Here is a 17,852-nt window from a genome sequence, read left to right as displayed (position 1 = left end):
GCATTTTTCTATTTTGGCTCAAAATGGATGTGTGATCAGGATTTAACTGAACACTTTTGTTTTAGAAAAAATATAATAATCTAGTTATTGTGCTGTTGTGCTTTGGTTGCTTTTCAATGTACATTTGGTGATCTTACTGTGGAGACTTAAGAAGTTATAATTTAACCAAATATAGTATATGGTCTACAGTATCATTTTCTTTCGATTACACTGAGATGCTGTTTATTTTTGGTGTTTGTTCATCGTTATTTAGTTTTTTTTAACTCTTTGTTACAATCTCTATTAAACTTTTTGTTTCTCGTAAACATTTTAGTCCATGAAGAGTTAAAGGAAGAGGTACTTGCATCTCTAGGATTGGTGCATGAGCCATTCCGTCTCCTGATTACACATTTGGCATAGAGAAAATCAAGATTCTGAGGGAGATCTGAATTTATAACTTAAACATTTGAAGCAGGGAGATGTTTGAAGTCTTCTTATCGATAACAATCTGGATTTCTGAAGCATTATTACTTTGTAAAAAGATCCAAATGAGCACAGCCAACCAGAAATTAACTTAGTGAAAGAAATTTCTCCAAATATTATCTTAAGGAGCACATCAGCGAAAGCTGAAGAGAGTTGCAAAAGAAACTTAGGAACTTTGGACACAGGTGACTGAAGACACTTTTGCTAGTAGTTGGGATGGAAGTAGTAGGGGACTCACAGGAGGCTAGAGATTATTGGTTTATTAGAGGAAGAGGGGAGAGTCTGTAACTAAATGCACAACTGGAAGTGCTAAAGTGCTTTCAATTCCAGGAATAACTGTTGCATTTTGTGACACCCAGTTTGAGAATAAATGACATTAACATTGCTGCTGTAATTGCTGTGTGAACTGGTTCTAATTGCAAAAAAACAGTTGAATCAATTAATTTGGAGGCTCTTATCACTATGACAGGGAGAGCTTGTATCCCCTGATTTTCAGCGAAGGTTGGTCTGTTTACACTAAATAGGTGTGCCACCCTGGTTAAGATTTTTACTGCTACGGTGCAGGTATTTCATTTTAACAGTTCTCTAAGAGCGTCTGTTCTGCTTTCAGCTTGTTTGGATTCGAGCTGAGATAAGAGGTGTTGTTGTTCAACAAAGGAATGTGGTGTTAGCCAGTCAGGATGGTAGAATTGGGAGAAGATTCTAGAGAACACTGGGCGGAGAGGTCTCTAGGCAGAAGTTGGGAGAAGACAGAAGGGAGGATGGCTGAGGATGTCATTCCTGTTGCACAAGGTGCTTTATGCAGATGAATGACTTCAAAGACGGAGAACCAGTACTCCCATGGGAGAGCCTGTTCATTTGAGATGGATTTTGAGCGACATTCGGAAGGTGCAGTGTGTACATCGAAAACAGTGGCTTTTGGAAGATTGGAGCGCCACCGTGAACATGTGGCTGTTTAAGTATTATGGGCTGTTTTTGCTTTGTCTTCCTTTCCTTTAATAACTGGTTGCTTAAGTCAACATTCTTAAATATGCTTCTTTATAATCGTGTGGAGTGTATGATCTGTTATTTTTGGCTGGGGGCAGTTAATCATGCAGCATTCACACACAGCGGGGTTTGGGTGGGCGAGACATTCCAACCTCACGGATTTGGCAGGACCAAAGTCCTATGCACCCTAGACGTATGAAGCCCGAGTAGGGTGGGTTTCTTGCCGTGGAGTCAATTGGCTGTTAGTGAGTGGCAAACAAGCTGCATTTCCAGAGACACCCCGTGAAAAGGGGTGTCACAGCTAAGTAGATATGTGCAGGAGATGATATCATTCATTTGGTGAGAAGCGTATGATCCGGACTAAAGTGTCTAACCTTGTGTGTGGCTCTGGAAGTGAAATTGCCCCATTAACTGGACTCACCTAACTCCATCATGGGCATAAGCCTCCCCGTCATAGAAGACATTTTCCAAAGGTGATGCCTCAAAAAGGTATTATGCATCATTAATACCCCCACCACTCAGGACATAACCTCCTTTCATCATGATCATCAAGGAGAAGCTACAGGTGTCTGAAGGCACATACTCCATGGTTTTAGAACAGCTTCTTTCCCTCTGCCATCAGATTTCTGAACAGACAATGGCTCATGAACATTACCTCGCCATGTTTGCTCTCTTTGTGCAGTACTTATTTATTTTTTAAAATATATATTTTATTGTAGTTTTTAATATATTTTATGTAATGCAATGACCTGCTGCTGCACAATATATGCCAGTGATAATAAACTTGATTTTGATTCAAATTCTGACATAAACCAATCAAACAGCTGACTGAAACCATTCTAGGAACATGGAGTTGTAGGTGGAAAGCATGCTTTCTTGAGACATCCATGAGTGGATTTCATTTTCTTGGTCTTTCTTGAAATAAATAATGCCGTTTTGCTGACAGTTTTATATAAACATTCTTCACCTGTTTGGAAAATTGAAAATGCTTGAGTTACTTTGGGTAACAGGGAACTTTAATGAGAAACACGAAAAACCTCAGCAAGAAAAGATTTGAAAAGGAAGTGAGATCTTCTAGAAACAATGTTGTTACAAGATTGCTTGGTAGCCAAAATACAATCCTCTTAATGGCTCCAGGGACAGGGATATTCTTTTCTTATAGTTATTTTCATTTATAAAATTTCTTCACATTTTAAATACTTGGTTATACTGGATTACCTAAGCTACCAAAGTGGTGCTGGCAATCAATCACTGCAATCTGCAGCCTCTAATTTCCTTTTGGGAGCTGTGGTTTTGAACCATCTGAACAATCTGGCATTTTTGTATTATCCTGAAGGATTCAGTGAATTGGACTGTTGAGAATCAGGTACAGCTGTAGGCACTGCTGGAGCAGACTTCAAACCGGATTGAAGTGACCAGGCCTGGGCCTAAGAGCAAAAAATGAACAGAAGACTAGCCAACTTAAGTGCTGAACCAGGTTAAAAAGATTAAGGCTTTGGGGCCGAGGGTAAAGGATGAACCGGTGTTCAGCTCACTACTCTCTCCTCTACTCGCCTCAACGCTGAACTGACTCTGCAGCTGTGGACTCACTTTCGGGAGCTCTACAGTTCACGTTCTGTGCGTTTTTTGCTTACCTGTTTTACTGCTTGCCTGATTTGTTCTTTTTTCCCCTACGTTGTGTGTGTGACAGTCTTAGTTGTGTGGAATTTTTAATGGACTGTATTGTGTTTGTTTTGTGTCTGCCTACAAGAATATGAATTTCATGGTTGTATGTGGTATTTACACTCCAATAATGAATGTACTTTGAAGACGGTTTTAATTAGCAGCTTGGACTCTCAGTACTGCGTTAGACAGCCAGATTTCCTGAAATTGAAATGGTTCACTTTTATTTACCGAACTATGAATAGAAGTTCTTTTAGAGTTTGAAATACTTCATCTACAAATATTGAACTTAGAATTATTGTAACTTCCTTCTGATTTTCTGGCCTTTAGTACTGTACTGGGATTTTGTCACTCCACCAGTAACAGTATGCCTGAGTCCTGAGCAATAGATTTCTTTTCCAGAAATTTCTTTCAGTTGCTCCTCAAAATCTACCTCTTTAACAAAGCTGTCCTAATATTTGATTAAGATTCGGATTTGATTGCGGGGTTTAAGGTAAAGTGATCCTTAGCAACGTTTGCATTCATTTTGACAGGACTAGAATATAAAAGCAAGGATGTAATGCTGAAGCTTTATAGGATATCGGTCAGACAGCACTTGGAGTATTGTGAGCAGTTTTATCTAAAAAAATAACGTGCTGGCATCGGAGAGAGGCGAGAGGAAGTTCACGAAAATGATTCCAGGAATGAAAGTGTTAACGTATGAGAAGTATTTGCCGGCTCTGGGCCTGTACTCACTGGAATTTAGAAGAATGTCGGGAGATCTCAATGAAGCCTATTGATCTATCGTCTGGATTGGGTGGATGTTGAGAAGTTGTTTCCTTTAGTGGTGGAGTTTAGGACCAGAGGGCACAACCTCAGAGTAGAGGAATGTCCATTTGGAACAGGGATGAAGAGGAATTTCTTCAGCCAGAGGGTGGTGAATCTGTGGAATTCATTGCCATGGATGGCTGTGAAGTCTAAGTCATTGCATATATATAAAGCGGAGGTTGATAGTTTCTTTATCTGTCAGGGTGTCAAAGGTCATGGGGAGGAGGCAGGAGAATAGGGTTGAGAGGGATAATAATTCAGCCTTGATTGAGTGGCAGAGTAGTTTCAATGTGCCAAGTGACCTAGTTCTGCTTCTCTGTCTTATGGTCATATTTCTTTTTGTTGCTTGGAGTCATCAAATTTTAACACATTGGATCAACCAATCTTGGAACTCTGAAGGAAGAAAGAAATAATGGTAAAGTTCTTTACTTTTTCCAGAGTAACAGAAGCAGTAGACTATGTTACATTGGAAATCATCAATGTACTTCAGTGAATACTGTAATAGATAGCAATATTATTTATTCTGTGATTGAATCAAAATTCAGAGTCATGTCAATTTATACTTTATTTATCTTAAAGCTAGGAGTTACTTTTGTGATTTTAAAATATTTACCCAATCATGGATTTCCAATCCAAGTCTACCAGTGTTTCGGGAGTGTATTCGTACGATCTTGTTTGGAGCTCCTTCCTCGGATTTTGGATTGTGCTGTTGCTTTTCTTTCAGTGATCTTCCACAGATGCGTAGAGGAAACAATTCAGCCAATCCTCCCCATGACAAATTCAATCAAACTGCATATTCATTGCCTCTCCAAGGTTGTTCTCATTATGCAGTTTCCGTGATGTCATCATCTGAGTTTGATATCCTGTTACTGTTTCAAACCTTTTCTGGTTGCAGGAGATCTTGCAGCTCTTTATCAAAGATCAGTTAATGTACTGTAACTTTGTTAATCTTATTTTAAATCGTCTTTCAATTACAATGTGTTTGTACATTAGATCATGTTAATAATTTTTGCATTGCAATACTGAGACCCAAGTTCTTGCTTCAAATAGCAATTTAAGGAGAAATTGAATATATGGACAGTCTAATTAAAAGCATATGTAGGACAAAAAGGAAAAAAGGAGAAATTCCCTTGCAGAAAATAGATTTAAGAAATATAATGTTAAGAACATTATATTGAGTATAGGAGTTGGGATGTAATGTTAAAATTGTACAAGGCATTGGTAAGGCCGAATTTGGAGTATTATGTACAGTTCTGGTCACCGAATTATAGGAAAGATATCAACAAAATAGAGAGAGTACAGAGAATATTTACTAGAATGTTATCTGGGTTTCAGCACCTAAGTTACTGAGAAAGGTTGAAGAAGTTAGGTCTTTATTCTTTGGAGCGTAGAAGGTTGAGGGGGGACTTGATAGAGCTATTTAAAATAATGAGGGGGATAGATCGAGTTGAAGTGGATAGGCTTTTTCCTTGGAGAGTAGGGGAGATTCAAACAAGAGGACATGATTTGAGAGTTAGGGGGCAAAAAGTTTAAGGGTAACACAAGGGGGAATTTCTTTACTCAGAGAGTGGTAGCTGTGTGGAATGAGCTTCCAGTAGAAGTGGTAGAGACAGGTTCGGTATTGTCATTTAAACTAAAATTGGATAGGTATATGGACAGGAAAGGAGTGGAGAGTTATGCGCTGAGTGCAGGTTAGTGGGTCTGGGTGAGAGTAAGCATCAGCATGGGCTAGAGGGGCCAAGATGGCCTGTTTCCATGCTGTAATTGTTATATGGTTATATAACACACGTTACATTTCATCATAGGGGAGAGCTTCCAAGATAAATTGAAGAAATTTAATAAAGAGTTAAGCTATAATAAGCCTTAGACTGTGAACAGGATGGGCACCAGTGAATCAGTTAGTGGCCCAACTGATGCTAAGTACAAGAGATAAAAGGAAAAAAAATGACATACTGTTTATCTCTATCATATCTTCTCTGGTCTTCAAGGCAGAGTTCAAAATAGAATTTATTATCAAAGTACATATATATTATCTACTACTTTGAGATTCACTTTTTTGCGGGCATGTATAGGAAAATGAAGACGTGCAATGGAATTTATGAAACAACCTATTCATAAAGGCTGACAAACAACCAATGTGCAAAAGAAGACAAATTGTGCAAATAAAAGAATAATACTGAGAGCATAAGTTGTAGTAAAGAGGCCTTGAAAGTGAGCTGTGGCTTTGAAGAATTGTTTCAGAGTTGTAGCAAGTAATCCAAGTCATTTCAGGAGCTTGATGTCTGTAGGATAACAATTGTTGCTGAACCGGACGGTGTGGGACCTCTGGCTGGTACATCTACTGCCTGATGGCGGTGGCAAGAAGAGAACTGAATCTGGATGGTAGGGGACTATGATGATGGATGCTGCTTTGTTATAGACAGTAGGTGCAGGAGTAGACCAGTGTATTCAAGCCCAGTCGCTCCAATTTTTCAACATTTGACAGTCCCGCCATTCCGGGAATTAACCTTGTGAACCTACGCTGCACTCCCTCAATAGCAAGAATGTCCTTCCTCAAATTTGGAGACCAAAACTGCACACGATACTCCAGGTGGGGTCTCACCAGGGCCCTGTACAGCTGCAGAAGGACCTCTTTACTCCTATACTCAATTCTCTTGTTATAAAGGCCAGCATGCCATTAGCTTTCTACACTGCCTGCTGTACCTGCATGCTTGCTTTCATTGACTAATGATCTTGTTGTACTTCCCCTCTTCCTAACTTGACTCCATTTAGAGAGTTGTTGTGGCAGCGCTCCATGTAAGTGTGCTCAGTGGTGGGGGTCTGGGGAGCTTTGGCTGTGATAGTGTGGCCATTGGTGAATCTGTGCCAGGCCATGATGCATCTAGTGAGGATACTCTCCACTGTGCATCTATAGAAGTTAGTCAAGGTTTTAGATGACGTGTTGAATCTACCAAACCTAGAAAGTAAAGGAACTCAAGTGTGATTTCACTTGTATGTTGGTCCCGGGACAGATCTGATATGATAACACCAAGGAATTTAAAACTACAGACCCTCTTCATCTCCAATTCTCTAATGAGCACTGCATCATGGACCTCCATCTTCTATTTCCTGTAGTTGATAATCAGCTCTTTGGTTTTGCTGAGAGTTTATTGTTGTGGCATCACTCAATCAGAACTTCAATCTCCCTCCTACATACCAATTTGTCACCTAGGCTACAGACATTGAGGCAAGTACCACATTCTTCTTGGGCACTGATATGATTAAAGCCTGCTGGGTAGGTCTGTAGTCTAGTGTAGTTGTTTTTTTTTCTCTTTCTGTGTTGTTTTTTTACATAGTTCAGTCTAGTTTCTGTACTGTGTCATGTAACACCATGGTCCTGAAAAACATTGTCTCATTTTTACTATGCACTGTACCAGCAGTTATGGTCGAAATGACAATAAAAGTGACTTGACTTGACTTGACTTGACTTGACTTGGGTACCTCAGACTGCCAAAGCTAGAGGTTCAATTCAAACAAACTGCATTGGGGAGTGGAACTATCTTCAGAACTAGTGGGATTCAGTTCAGCCTCCCGCAACTATGCACAAGAATCAAGGTAGCCTGGCTTTAGAAGGTGAATTTTAGTATGGGGAATATCCTTGCATTTGTGCATGCTTGGAGGTTGAGCCATTGTTAAATTATTCATTGAAGTGTACAACAGGATAGGAACTTGCACTCAACTAGAGTCCTCTACCGACATTCCTCTTGCTGCACCACACTGACCCCAGCAACGAATGCTCATGGCAGGACTCTGTGTAATGTGGACTGCTTACCACAGCTCAGGAGCCACCTCTTGTGTACAGCGTAGAAATAGGTCCGTTGCATCCCGACTGTGTCGCCTCTCTATGTTAACCCATTTGCCTGCATTAGACTTGTGTCACTCTTTGCTGAGCAGTGTGTGGAATATTTAAGTATGACTGGAGTTGAATAGAGATCATATCTCTCACACGTGAATTATTTTTAAATAAGCTTTTAAGTTCAACCCAAAACAGGAAACATTGTGAAGATTCATTTGGGCAGAAGCCTCACCATTCCGTTTCAAGTGTGGTTTTCTTTCAGGGTTTTGTGCAAATATGGATATCTGCCCTTCAGATATAGGCCCCCCTAGATGATGATTTGCCATCTGGGCAATAGTCATTGAGGCAGGTAGCTACATTCTTCTTAGGCACTAGTATGATGGAAACCTGCCTTAAGCAGGTAGGTACCTCGAGCTGCCGAAGCGACAGATTGAATACATTCGTAAATAGTCCAGATGGTTGATCAGCACCGTTCTTCAGTGCTCGGCCAAATACCCCATCTGGGCTGGGGCCAGATGCTTTCTGTGGATTCGCCATTCTGCAGGATGCTCTCATGTTGGCTCCAGAGGCTAAGATCACAGGGTTATCGGGGCTGTAGGGGTTTGTGAAGGTGTCTTAATGTTCTGGTGGCCAAAGCAAGCATTAGACTACACTAAGTACTATATACGCAGTGAAGTAATTTTGAAATCTAGTTATTATTGTGATTTAGGAAATACACATCTAGACTTTTAACATATAATGTGTGCAGAAAATATTGTGGCTTTAGGCTTAACTAGAAGTATTGTCCTTTATTTCAGTGGGCCCTCTTTATTATTGAAGCTTGCTTGCTGTGCGTGGCATACGTTCAGTAGAAACACTCCCTCATAAGTTTTCTGCCTGCTCAACTGAATATGCTTGCAGTGATTTGCTTTCTGTCTCCCTGCGCATCCCAAACACGAAGGAAACCAGGTACAATTGAGCAGAGGTAATTTGCCACAGCCAAGTTCTTGGAGGAGTATGTTCAGCTTACCCTACAAGAAAAAAGCCCTCAGGGCTGTGGGTACTGCCAGCTAGCACAAGTATTTATATAATGATCTCCATGTGAAAAATACCTTGAGGTTCTTTCCACTGAACAAATAGGAATAAATCATGATAAGGAAGGAGAAAAGATTTAGAAAGAGGTAGGTTTAAATTGCTGGATGAACAGATGAGTTTTGAGAGCTTTTTTTAACAGAAAAGAGGAGGTGTTCCACTAGTTGGGATGAAACATCTCCACAAGTGACCAAATAAATCAGCAGAAAGCAGAATTTAAACAATTGTGGATTCAACTGACATCAGGACAGGTCATCTTCAGTTTCTTTTTCTGTTGGCTTCATCTACTGTATCCAGTGCTCATGGTGCCACCAGATTGGAAAAATGCTAATGTAACTCCTTTATTTAAAAAGGGCAATAGACAGAAGGCTGGGAATTATAGGCCAGTTAGCCTAACATCTGTGGTTGGCAAAATGTTGGAATCGATAATTAAGGAAACAGTAACAAGGCATTTGGATAAACTTAGCTTAATAGGACAAAGTCAGCATGGCTTTACAAAAGGGAAGTCATGTTTGACAAATTTGTTGGAGTTCTTTGAGGACATAACATATAGGGTAGATAAAGGGGAACCAGTGGATGTGGTGTATTTGGACTTCCAAAAGGCATTTGACAAGGTGCCACACCAAAGATTATTACTTAAAGTAAAAAATCATGGGATTGGGGATAATATTCTGGCATGGGTGGAGGATTGGCTTTCTAACAGAAAACAGAGAGTTGGGATAAATGGTTTATTCTCAGACTGGCAGTTGGTGACTAGTGGTGTTCCGCAGGGGTCGGTTTTGGGGCCCCAACTCTTTACAATCTATATTAATGATTTGGAGAAAGGGACTAAGTGCAACGTATCAAAGTTTGCTGATGACACAAAGATGGGAGGGAGTGTAATGAGTGCGGAGGACATTGAAACCCTGCAGGGGGACATAGATAGGCTGAGTGATTGGGCAGACATTTGGCAGATGAAATATAATACTGACAAGTGTGAGGTCTTGCACTTTGGCAGGAAAAATAATAGAGCAAGTTATTATCTAAATGGAGAGAAACTGGAAAGTGCTTCTGTGCAAAGGGATCTGGGGGTCCTGGTGCAGGAAACACAAAAAGTTAGTATGCAAGTGCAGTAGGTGGTCAAGAAGGCCAATGGAATGCTGGCTTTTATTGCTAGGGGGATGGAGTATAAGAGCAGGGAGGTCTTACTGCAGTTGTACCGGGTATTGGTGAGACCACACCTGGATTACTGCGTGCAGTTCTGGTGTCCATATTTAAGAAAGGACGTACAGGCTCTCGAGGCAGTGCAGAGAAGGTTCACTAGGTTAATTCCGGGGATGGGTGGGTTGATGTATGATGAGAGGTTGAGTAGATTGGGACTCTACTCATTGGAGTTCCGAAGAATGAGAGGCGATCTTATTGAAACATATAAGATTGTGAAGGGGCTTGATCGGGTGGATGCGGGGAGAATGTTCCCAATGATGGGTGAAACTAGGACTAGGGGGCATAATCTTAAAATAAGGGGATGCCGTTCCAGGACTGAGATGAGGAGAAATTTCTTCACTCAGAGGGTAGTGGGGCTGTGGAATTTACTGCCCCAGAGAGCTGTGGAAGCGACTACACTCAATAAATTCAAAACAGAGATAGACATTTTCCTGGATAAAAATGGCATTAGGGGATACGGTGAGCGAGCAGGTAAGTGGACATGAGGCTAGGTTTAGATCAGCCATGTGATCTCCTGGACCAGTTTTTGATAGCCTGGATGGGTCGGAGAGGAATTTTCCAGATTTTTTCTCCTCAATTGGCAAATCGTTTTTTTTTTCCCCGGGTGATCACATGGGTTTGGGCGGGATGAACAATAAAATAAAATGGGCGGCATGGTGCCCTGTTGGTTGGCACTGTTGCCTTGTGGGATTCAGTGAAAACTAGAGTTAAGATTGGATCAGCCATGATCTTGTGAATGGCGGAGCAGGCTTGAGGGGCCGATTGGCCTACACCTGCTTATGATCTCCTTTTATTGTCAGGAGTAGTCTCCTACTCCTGATCTCTTATGTTCTTATGTTCTACAATGGTGAGACTCAATGTAGATTGCTCTGTCCACAATAGGCAGGTTTTCCCAGTAGCCAGCCATTTTAATTCCGCTCCCCATTCCCATTCCAATATGTCAGTCTGTGGCTTCCTCGACTGCCATCATGAGGCCACTCTCAAAATGCAGGAGCAGTACCTCATGTCCTTCTTGGGTAGCCTCCAACCTGATGACATGAACACTGATTTATCCAATTTTCTTCATATGGGAATTTATCCCAGCCCCAACTTCTCTCTTTTTCCAATCCCCATTCTGGCTCACCTCTTCCCACCCTTCCCACCCTGTCTCTTGCAAAAATGCTGTCCCTTTTTTGCAATTCCTCCGTCTCCGCCGCATCCGCTCTCAGGATGAGGCTTTTCATTCCAGGACGATGTCTTCCTTTTTTAAGCAAAGGGGCTTCCCTTCCTCCACCATCAACTCTGCTCTCAAATGCATCTCTCCCATTTCCCGCACATCTGCCCTCACCCCATCCTCCCTCCACCCCACTCGGGATAGGGTTCCCCTTGTCCTCACCTACCACCCCACCAGCCTTCGGGTCCAACCTATAATTATCCATAACTTCTGCCACTTTCAACAGGATCCCACTACCAAGCACATCTTTCCCTCCCCCCCCCCCCGCCTTCCACAGGGATCACTCCCTACGCGACTCCCTTGTCCATTCGTCCTCCCCCATCCCTTCCCACCGATCTCCCTCCTGACACTTATCCTTGTAAGCGGAACAAGTGCTACACCTGCCCTTACACTTCCTCCCTCACCACCATTCAGGGCCCCAGACAGTCCTTCCAGGTGAGGCAAAACTTCACCTGTGAGTCGGCTGGTGTGGTATACTGCGTCCGGTGCTCCCGGTGTGGCCTGATATATATTGGTGAGACCCGACGCAGACTGGGAGACCGTTTCGCTGAACACCTACACTCTGTCCGCCAGAGAAAGCAGGATCTCCCAGTGGCCATGCATTTTAATTCCACGTCCCATTCCCATTCTGATATGTCTATCCATGGCCTCCTCTACTGTCAAGATGAAGCCACACTCAGGTTGGAGGAACAACACCTTTTCAGCCATATGGGTAGCCTCCAACCTGATGGCATGAACATTGACTTCTCTAGCTTCTGTTAATGCCGCTCCTCCCCTTCTTACCCCATCCTTGATGTATTTATTTCCCCCCTCCCCTTTTTGTTCTCCCTCTGCCCTTCACTTTGTCTGCTCTCCATCTCCCTCTGGTGCTCCCCTCCCCCTTTCTTTCTCCCTGGGCCTCCCGTCCCATGATGCTTTCCCTTCTCCAGCTCTGTATCCCTTTTGCCAATCACCTTTCCAGCTCTTAGCTTCACCCCACTGGTCTTTTCCTATAATTTTGGATTTCCCCCTCCCCCTCCTACTTTCAAATCTTACTATCTTTCCTTTCTGTTAGTCCTGACGAAGGGTCTCGGCCCAAAATGTCAACAGTGTTTCTTCCTATAGATGCTGCCTGGCCTGCTGGGTTCCACCAGTGTTTTGTGTGTGTTGCTCCCCTCTTACTCCTTCTCACCTGCCATCAGGTGCCCCTCCTCCTTGCCATGATCCCACTCTTCTGTCAGATTCTTTCTGTTTCAGCCCTTTAACTTTGCCCAACCATTGCCCCCCAGCTTCTAACTTCATTTTCCCTACTTCCCGCCCCCTCCCTCCACCTTCTTATTCTGGCTTCCTTCCCAGTCCCGCTGAAGGGTTTCAGCCCAAATCATTGAATGCTTATTCTTCCTTTTTACAATCTTTTTACACTCTTTCTGTGTAGATAGGGCTTTCAGTCAGCCAAATCCAGCAAAACAAACAGAGTAAGTAGTTCCCAAATATCACTTAAATCCAAAAAATGAGCTTGGAAAAGGTGAATGTAGGGTGTATGGTTTTAGTAGCGGGCTTTCACTGTTGCTGTGTCCTGCCTCCTTACTGACAAAGGGAAAAAGAACAAATATTTCTGGAAAGTGAGGGATTAGCAAGGAAATTATAATTAATCATTGTTTAGTTAATCTTTGGTGATGATATTCCCAATTTGTATTCTCTGAATATAATTGCAATAATTTTTTAAAAAAAACTAGGACACAAGATAGGAGGGCTTGAGTTAAAAGAAGTTTTTTCAGCTGGGAATGGTTTTCCCTGGAGCGAATGAGGGTGAGAGGAGTTAATAAAATCATGTGAGAAGTAGATATAGTGAAAAGTCACATCTTTTTCCCAAGATAGGAGAAATTTGAATGCATAGGTTTAAGGTGAGTTTGAAGAGATTTAAAGGGGAAATTGCAGTACGTTTTTCACAGAGCCAGGCATTATTACAGCTTTTAAAAGACATTGAATTGGTACATGGACAGGAAAGATTTAGATAGATATGAGCCAAATACAGGCAGATAGGACGAGCTTAAGATGCCTGAATTGGCATGGACGAGTTGAGCCTGTTTCTATGATTTATAATGATTTGTCTCTGTGCACATGTGGAAAGATAAGCAGAGATATCATGTGGACAATTTTGTCAAAGTTCATTTTGTTTTTGCTGATTATTGCTGTATTTTATATCCTGTTTCATCAAACCTTACTTATCTAAATTGGCTTCCTAATCCAGAATATTTAAAACTTAAACCAATGCACATAAAATGCTGGAGGAACTCATCAGGCCGGACAGCATGCATGGAAGTGAATAAACAGTCGATGTTTCGGGCTGAGACTCTTCATCAATACTGGAAAGGAAGGGGGAAGAGGCCAGAACAAAAAAGTGGGGGAGGGGAAGGAGGATAGCTAGAAGGTGATAAGCGATGCCAGTTGGTTAGAAAAGATAAAGGGCTGGAGAAGAAGGAATCTGATAGGGGAGGAGAGTGGACGATAGGAGATGGGGGTGGTTGATAAGCAGGTGGGAAGAGATAAGAGGCCAGAGTGGGGAAGAGAAGAAGTGGCGGGGTGGGGGGGGGGATTTTTTTTAACAGGAAGGAGAAATCGATATTCATGCCATCGAGCTGGAGGCTACCAAGACAGGGCATTACTTCTCCGCCCTGAGTGTGGCCTCATCGCAGCACAAAAGGAGGCCGTGGACTGGCATGTTCTGATTCCCATTCCTGTTCCGACATGTAAGCACAGTCAGCTCCATTATGGGCACTAGCCCCCCCAGTGTCGATGACGCCTACGAAAGGCGATACCCCTAGAAGGTAGCAAGCATCACTAAGTATACCCATCACCCAGGACATGCCCTTTTCTCATTACCGGCATTGAGATGGCACAGGAGCCTCAAGACACACACTTAACGTTGCAGGAACAGCTTCTTCCACTTTGCCATCAGATTTCTGAATAGACAATGAACCTATGAACTCCAGCTCACTATATATTTTTGCTCTTGTTTTGCAATACTTACCTAATTATATTTTTCATATATATTTCTTATTGTAGTTTATAGTATAAAAATTATTATGTATTGTAATGTTATGCTGCTGCAAAACAACAAATTTCATGACACATGCTGGTGATATTAAACTTGATTCTGGTATCTATTTTTATGTCTTTTGTGATGAAAATAAAGATAGCACCTAAGCAGAAGATTTTGCTGTGTAATGTTTCAGTGAATGAATTTGCTGTTACTGATATTGTCCTCTTGCGTTTTATTTTGTAGTCTCCCATTGACACCTTATTAAATATATTCCTTCAATATTATATATAAAAAAGTACTTAATATTGAGCAACTGCCCTTTAGAGAGCTATTGAGTGGATGGTTTGAACTTGCATCTCCTCTGGACTGATCATTATTCCTAGAAATCTGTTCCATGATTGTCATACCCTGCAATCCCCACTGGTGAGTGATTGATCCAACGTTTGGTGAAGACTGTACTTTATGATGGAAAAGAACAGTCGTCAGAGGATCAAGTTTTCACTATTGGCAGCCCCTTATCTGAAATTCCAATTCCAAAAACCTCCAAAAATCCTAATTTTTTTTGAGCGCTGACGTGACATCACAAATGGAAAATTCCGCAAGATGCTGGGAAAGTCTCCGCGTACCACAGCCATTTCTGAGAAGTGACCTAACATATGCAATGAACAGGTTAACAAATTGTCAGCTTTGGAGTGAACGCATGCCGCATAATGGTATGCTGAACACGAAACAAGCAAAGATCTATCACAGTGAACTAAAAATTGAAAGTAATTGAGAATATTCAGCAGGCTGGTTGCAGAAATTTAGGAAAAGGAACAGCATTGAATTTTTAAAGTGTCTGCTGATTACGAAAATATAGCACCAGAGCAAGTTTACATCGCGGATTGTTTTCAGAATCAGGCCTACTATCACCGACATGTGACGTGAAATTCGTTAACTTAGCAGCAGCAGTCCAATGCAATACATAATCTAGAAGAGAGAAAAAAAATAATTAAAATAAAAATAATAAATAAACAAGTAAATCAATTACATATATTGAATAGATTTTTAAAAAGTGCAAAAACAGAAATACTGTATATTAAAAAAAGTGAGGTAGTGTCTGAAGCTTGAAATTCCATTTAGGAGTCACATGGCAGAGGGAAAGAAGCTATTCCTGAATCACTGAGTGTGTGCCTCCAGGCTTCTGTACCTCCTACCTGATGGTAACAGTGAGAAAAGGGCATGCCCTGGGTGCTAGATGTCATTAGTAATGGATGCTGCCTTTTGGAGACAACGCTCCCTAAAGATGTCCTGGGTACTTTGTAAGTTAGTGCCCAAGAAAGAGCTGGCTATATTTACAAACTTCTGCAGCTTCTTTCAGTCCTGTGCTGTGGCCCCTCCATACCAGACAGTGATGCAGCCTGTCAGAATGCTCTCCACAGTACAACTATTGAAGTTTTTGAGTGTCTTTGTTGACATGCCAAATCTCTTCAAACTCCTAATAAAGTATAGCCGCTGTCTTGCCTTCTTTATAACTACACAAATATGTTTTTATATATAAAATTAAAAAAAAGTAAAATACAAATACAATGCACTGTAAACTTTTACCCTGCACACAGTAGTATGTAAAATATTCAATAACATGTAACAGTAGAAAGTGAATTTATACCTTTCTTCCAAGCTGCACATCCATCCCACATGCCTAAATGAAACATGCATATTTTTAGTATAGTGTGCGATCATAAGGTCATAAATCTCCCTGAGGCTTGGTTTTTCACTTTCTCTTCCCTTCAGATGAAAAGCCCACCTACAGAGGCCATCCTCACCACTTCTCCTGCTGAGCTTCGCTAAACTCCTTTCATGATATTGATGTTAATCAGAGATTCAACTTTCATTTCCAGTCAAGAATCATAATATGCCAGAATCTTTCCTGCTTTAAATAACTCAGTAAAGCTGTGCCAATTCAAGTATGCAACCTCAAATATCAGGTATTGTCAACTGAGTTGAATGCATGGTATTTATTGCAAACTGCCTTACTTCAATTACAGTATGTTGAAAGATTTATTTTCCATTAAGTATGTTGAAGAATTTACTGTAATGACATCATAAAATGTTACTCAACCAAAATGCATCAATCAATTTTTAACTATTACACAAGACCTGTGGCACAAGACTTGCTCAGTGTTTATAATTTTGGTTAGTGGTACATAGGTTTGCACGGGTGGGTGAAGAGCTAATAAAATAGCATCTGCTGTTGACTTGTAGGCAAATTGGAGCAGATCCAAATCGTTTTCAGGCAGGAGTTGATATGTTCCATCACCAACCCCTTAAAGCACTTCATCACAGAAGATGTAACTGCTATTAGATGATAGTCATTGAGGCAGGTTACCACGTTCTTCTTAGGCATTGGTATAATTGAAGCTTGCTTGAAGTAGGTGGGTGCCTTAGACTTCTGAAGCAAGAGATTAAAGATATCTGAACATTCCAATCAGCACAGATCTTTAGTACTCAGCCAGGTACGCTGTCTGGGCCAGATGCTTTTTGTGCGTTCTTCCTCCTAATGGATGCTCTCACATTTAGCCTCAGGGACTGAAATCGCATGATCATCAGGGGCTATGGGAATTTGTGAAGGTTTCTTCAATATTTTGATGGTCAAAGTGAACATAGAAGGCGTCTGGGATTGAAGCTTTGCTGTCACCTATGTTCCTTGGTTTCACTTTGTAGGAGGTGATAGCAATCAAGCCCTGCCACACCTCTCAGTTATTCATTTGGTTCAGAGTTGGTACTTGGCACTTAAGATAGCTTTTCAGATATTTTACTTGGACCTCTTGTATTTTACTTGGTCGCCAGATCAGAACACCACTGTCCTGGCCCCCAGCAAATTGCAGATCTCATGATTCATCCAGGGCTTCTGGTTGGGGAAGACTGATGATTTTGTGGGGACACACTTCTCTGCAACTGTTTTAATAAAGTTTATGATAACACAGTGTGTCGGTTTAAATCTTCTGATAAGTTGAACATGGCCTAGTCCACCGACTTGAAACAATCCTGTAGCTGCTCATCTGCCTTCCGTGACTACCTCTTTGTTTTCCTTATCTCTGGAGCCTTTGGCCTTGTTCATTTACCAGATTCAGTTTCAGGTTGAGACCCTTCAGGGCTCAATTATGTCAACTCCTGATGAAGTGTCTTGGCCAGAAACGTCATTTGTTTTCCTCCACAGATCTGCCTGAACTGCTGAGTTTCTCCAGAATTGTGTGTGTGTTGATTCTGTTTTAAAAGTGCCTATTGTACTGTTGCTAATGGAAACCAGATTAGAGATGTGTCTTGATCACAAGATAGTGAACCATTAAAGTATTGGAAAGGGTGATGGAACCAAATCAGCATGCAGGTTAGGTTGCTAAACTTTTTAACAAAGGTCATTACACTTATTATGACATAGAGCAGTACATGAACACTTATTATGACATAGAGCAGTACATGAGAGTAACATGACCTTGTGCGGCAATGTGTATGTATGGGAATTCTCCAATTAAAATACTGTTGTTTGTAATGCTTTATTCTTATTTATGGGCACTGCCAAAATACAGATTATACACTTTAAAACAAACTGT

General features: G+C 41.4%; 2 protein-coding genes across 2 annotated transcripts in view; one reads left to right on the top strand and one right to left on the bottom strand.

The window, feature by feature from the left end:
• Nucleotides 1-3,888, bottom strand: part of LOC132399253 (uncharacterized) — a 35,658-nt gene extending 31,770 nt beyond the window's left edge. The window contains exon 1 of the mRNA XM_059979455.1: nucleotides 3,847-3,888. The gene's annotated coding sequence lies outside the window, so the exon portion shown is untranslated. The remainder of the gene's footprint in view (nucleotides 1-3,846) is intronic.
• The window catches only part of LOC132399255 (uncharacterized protein C7orf50 homolog), a 393,915-nt gene that overhangs the window by 155,575 nt on the left and 220,488 nt on the right, over nucleotides 1-17,852 (top strand). The window lies entirely within an intron of this gene.

Source organism: Hypanus sabinus, chromosome 9, assembly GCF_030144855.1.
Source record: "Hypanus sabinus isolate sHypSab1 chromosome 9, sHypSab1.hap1, whole genome shotgun sequence".
NCBI classification, from domain to species: Eukaryota; Metazoa; Chordata; class Chondrichthyes; order Myliobatiformes; family Dasyatidae; genus Hypanus; species Hypanus sabinus.
The sequence above is the reverse complement of the archived record's forward strand: the minus strand, read 5'-3'. Positions and strand labels throughout refer to the sequence as shown.